The 5,097-nt window shown below is 37.3% G+C and overlaps 1 non-coding gene across 1 annotated transcript; it reads left to right on the plus strand.

The window, feature by feature from the left end:
- The first annotated feature begins 3,565 nt into the window (after positions 1-3,565).
- LOC112100628 lies at positions 3,566-3,672 on the plus strand. Its single transcript, XR_002906995.1, has one exon. It is a non-coding gene; the product is annotated as a small nucleolar RNA R71 (small nucleolar RNA).
- Positions 3,673-5,097: the final 1,425 nt, after the last annotated feature.

The raw sequence follows: 5,097 nt of genomic DNA on the forward strand, positions 1-5,097 counted from the left end.
GATTGCTGCAGCATCTGTGTCTGCTGTATTACTAACAATTGTTCATCAGGAAATGTTTTAGTGATGTCTGTTTTTGTCAATGTGCTTGCGTCTGCTTCTAGCCTAGACAGATGGTCTGCTACTTGATTTTCAGTCCATTTTCTATCTTTAATTTCCAAATCAAACTCCTTAAACAGTAAGATCCATCTTATTAATCTCGGTTTAGCATTCTTCTTTGAGATTAGGTACTTGATGGATGCATGATTTGTGTACACTGTCACTTTAGTACCCACCAAGTAAGCTCTAAACTTATCTAAAGCAAATACTACTGCTATCAACTCTTTCTCTGTAGTGGTGTAATTAATCTGAGCTTGAGTAAGAGTTTTGCTGGCATAATATATAGAGTGGAAAATTTTATCCTTCATCTACCCCAACACTGCCCCCATAGAATGGTCATTGGCGTCATACATCAGTTCAAATGGTAGAGTCCAATCTGATGCTATAACCACTAGTGCAGTGATCAAAGCTTTCTTTAATTCTCTAAAGGCTTAAAGACAATCTTTATTAAAATGAAAATGCTTGTCATGTTCTAGCAATGAGCATAGTAGTTTTAACTACTTTGGAAAAGTCATTTATAAATTTTCTGTAAAATCCAGCATGACCCAAAAAACTTCTAATCCCCTTGATTGAAGTGGGGTGGCAGTTTACCTATCAATTATATCTTTACTTTAATCTACCTTTATGTCATTCTTGGACACCTTATGACCCAACACTATGCCTTCTTGCACTATGAAGTGGCATTTTTCCCAATTGAGTACTAAGTTAGTCATCTCACATATTTTAAGAACTTTTTCTAAGTTGTGTAAACAATCAGTATATGTCTCCCCAAAGACTGAGAAATCATTCATGAGGACTTCCAATGTTTGCTCTACTATATCCGAAAAAATAGACATCATATATCTCTGGAAAGTTGCTAGAGCATTGCACAAACCAAAAGGCATCCTTCTGAAGGCAAAAGTTCCATAAGGACAGGTAAATGTAGTTTTTTCCTGATCCTCTGGGCTATAGCAATTTGGTGGTAACCAGAATACCCATATAAGAAACAATAATATTATTTTCCAGCAAGTTTGTCCAACATTTGATCTATAAATGGAAGTGGGAAGTGATCATTCAGTGTGGCTTTGTTGAGCTTCCTATAATCCATACATACCCTCCATCCAGTCATTGTTCTTGTAAGAATAAGTTCATTCTTTTTATTTGTTATCACTGTTTTTCCTCTCTTCTTTAGAACACATTGAACTGGGCTCACCCATGAACTGTCTAATATCGAGTATATAATCCTAGCATCCAACCATTGAATGATTTCTTTCTTCACAACTTCCTTCATAATGGGGTTTAACCTTCTCTGTTGCTTTACTGAATTGTTGTAACAGTCTTCTAACATAATTTTATGCATGCATATGGATGGGCTGATCCTTTTAATGTCTGCCATGGTCCATCCAATTGCTTTTCTGTATTTCCCAAGCACATCTACCAAGCTCCGTTCTTGACCTGCATCCAAAGTAGATGAAATGATTACATAGAGTGTATTGTTCTGACCAAGATAAGCTTATTTTAAAAGTGAGGGTAACAATTTTAATTTAAGAGTATGAGGTGATTCAATAGATGGTAAAGCTGTCTTTACTTCCCTGTCTGAAAGATTTAGAGGTTCAACAAATCTACTATGTCTGTTAGAGTGTATTTCTTCCATCCAATCTATCTAGTTTGTTGCAGCATCTTCTTCTTCAAAGCCCTCAAAGGTGGCAACTTTGACGACTTCATTACTGCAACATTTATTTACTCTGTCTGCTACAACAAAATCCATAACACTCAGGAAATTGCAATCTTCTGCCTCATCAGGATTCTTCATAGTCTCTAATACATTGAATGTGACTTATTGGTCATTCACCTTCATTGTTAGCTCTTCTTTTTGCACATCTATCAGAGTCTTCCCGATTGCTAGGAAAGGTCTTCCAAGTATAATGGGTATCGCTTTATCAGCCTCAAAGTCTAGTACAATGAAGTTCACTGGAAAGATGAATTTATTAATCTTCACCAGTACATCATTAATCTTTCCTTCAGGCTATCTATGAGATATGTCAGCTAATTGCAGAGTGACTATTGTTGGCCTGCATTCTCCTACTCCTAACTGCTTAAATTCAGATAATGGTATCAGATTAATGCTGGCTCCCAAATCACAGAGTGCTATACCATTGTACCTAGTTCCATTGGAATATAGTATTGTGAAGCTTCCTGAATTCTTTCAATTTTTGAGGGATTTTACTTTGGAGCATGTGACCGCTTTCATGTGTTAAAGCAACAGTTTCAAATTCTTCCAACCTTTTTTTTTCTTGCCAAGATGTCTTTTAGAAATTTCACATAATTAGGCATTTGCTCCAATGCTTCCACAAAAGGTATGTTGATGTGTAATTGCTTCAGCACTTCCAGGAATTTACTAAACTGCTTGTCTTGTTTTTGTTTCTGGAATTTCTGTGGGAAAGGAGGTGGATGCCTAAATTGCTGGGCAATTTCAGGAGATGCCAATCTCTGCTCATTTGATTTATTGTAAGTTGTTACCACTGGTGATGCAATTTTTTCTTCAGCATTTATTGGTTGATCCCCTTCCATAGTTGCTGTAGCTTGACCACTAACACCAGTATCTTGATGGCTGGGTTACTGTAACATGCTCTCATCTTGATGTGGTTCTTGTGAGGAGTTAAGTTCCAACCTTTTTTTAGTCACATCAACAAAGATATCAACATTCTTTCTAGATCTTAAGTTGATTACTTTACAGTGTTCCTTTCCCTCTCTTCTTGGATCTTCTATGTTGCTGGGTAAGCTTCCCTGAGATCTGCTACTCATTGCTGTGGCAAGCTGTCTAATTTGGTTTTCTAGGTTTCTTAGAGATACAACTTGACTTTGCACAATTGCTTCATTCTTCGCAATGTATTCTTTAATAAGTGTTTTCAATGAAGTAAGTGGATCATGACTAGTATGTTTTTACCCTTGATTTTGCTGATGAAAACCATGTGGTTGAGTATTTCTGTTTTGTCCACTCAGTGCTAGAGTATTTTGATTCTGATTGCTCTATGAAAAATTTGGGTGTTGCTTCCATCTAGGGTTGTAAGTATTTGAGTACGGGTTATTTTGAGGCTGTCGGTTGAAATTACCCACATAGTTTACTGATGCTGGATTTCCAGGACAGTTGTCAAATACATGTTCCTCACCACAATACACGCAAGACAGTTCAACAACTTGCTTTACTGCTGCTGGAGCAGAAGTCATGGCTTTCACCATGTTAGTCAATGAAGTTACTTGTGTTGATAATGCTGTAATTGCATCTATATTATGTACTCCTGCTGCTCCTCTCACTGTCGTCTGTCTAGTTGATGGCCACTGATAATTATTGTTGGCAATTCTCTTCAAAATTTCATAAGTCTCAGTGTAAGATTTAGATAATAAAGCTCCATTTGCTGAAACATCAACCATCAATCTCGTACTTGGATTCAACCCATTGTAGAAGGTTTTCAACTGTATGCAAAAAGGAATGCCATGATGAGGACACCTTCTGAGTAGTTCTTTAAATCTCTCCCAACCCTCATACAAACTTTCATCTTCTAGTTGATGAAAAGAAGTGATCTCATTCTGCAATTTTGCATTCTTGGTTGGTGGAAAATACTTCATTAAAAATTTGTCAGCCAATTCATTTCATGTAGTGATGGAATCAGATGGTAATGAGTTCGACCATGCTCTTACTCGATCTCTTAAGGAGTAAGAAAAACCCTTAGTCTTAAAGCATCTTGTGTTGCTCCAGCAATTTTAAAAGCATCACTCACTTCCAAAAACAACTTAAGATGGAAGTGATGATCTTCACTTGGCAGTCCATTGAATTGACCCATTGTTTGCAACATTTGAAACATCACTAGTTTAAGTCAAAGTTTGCAACTTCCACTTCAGGTTTGACTATTCCAGGATGTACAACTTGAGGAGTTAACACAGCATAATCTCTGATAGCTGTTGTGCAAATTTTAATGTACTCGTAAGCGCACGAATCTATTATAGTATAGACTAATGGTGATGAGTGTCGATCCCACGAGGAGGTGGATTTTAATTGTGTGTAGAATTAATTTTGTAAATGGGTGATTGGATTTGTGGTGGAAATGATTTGGAATATGCTAAAACTTAAATTAAAATGGCGAGAATAAATTCTAAAGTTGGAATTGAAATGGCGAGAATAAATTGAAGAGAATTCTATTAAAATGACGTACTTGGGTATCTGGATCCGTATCAACATGCATCATTGGCTAAATAATCCTTATTAATGCCAATTAAATCATGAGGGGGGAATCCACACCTCATGAACCACGCTCTAATCAATATGGTGCTAAGGGCTTATCGTGCCAAATAATAATAACCTTGTACTAGAGGGCCGGTGAAACCAAGGCGATACTAGACAAGATTAGTATTATTTGTCGACAAGAAGTCAAAACATCCACAAAAATTAGAGGGGAAGAGAAAATAAATTTACCAAATAAAGCCCATGACACATGTTGAGACTTCACCTTCAACCCAAGCTTGAAAGAAAATTAGCCACTCATAATTGAACTAGGGGCAAAATGGGAATTTATTAAAATACGAAGAAAATACAAGATGGAGAGGGAATTACAGAAAACAGAGTCCAAAAATGGATTCAGAGATATCAAATTAGGGGGGGAAGACCCCCTTTTTATAGATACATGGAGTAAATCATGGCCATCGGATTAAAAACAGTTTGGACGCTCAGGATTGCGCCACGTCATCAGTCAACAGTCCGCGGTTTGACCATGCGGATGAACAGTAACACGGTTTGACTCGGATGAACAGTAACGCGGTTTGGTTGAAAATAATCCTGTGTGATGCATGTACCGTACGCGAGATTTTTCATCCACTGATATGCTGCCACGTCACCATCAACAGTACATAAGAATTTTAGCCCAACAGGATCCTGACACCTCATCAGTCAATGCCACATCATCGGTCAATGCCACGTCATCGATCCGTCTATGTGAACAGTGTTGTGAACAGTAACGTAGTTAGTAC

Source organism: Citrus clementina, unplaced genomic scaffold (assembly GCF_000493195.1).
Source record: "Citrus clementina cultivar Clemenules unplaced genomic scaffold, Citrus_clementina_v1.0 scaffold_3, whole genome shotgun sequence".
Classification (NCBI taxonomy): domain Eukaryota; kingdom Viridiplantae; phylum Streptophyta; class Magnoliopsida; order Sapindales; family Rutaceae; genus Citrus; species Citrus x clementina.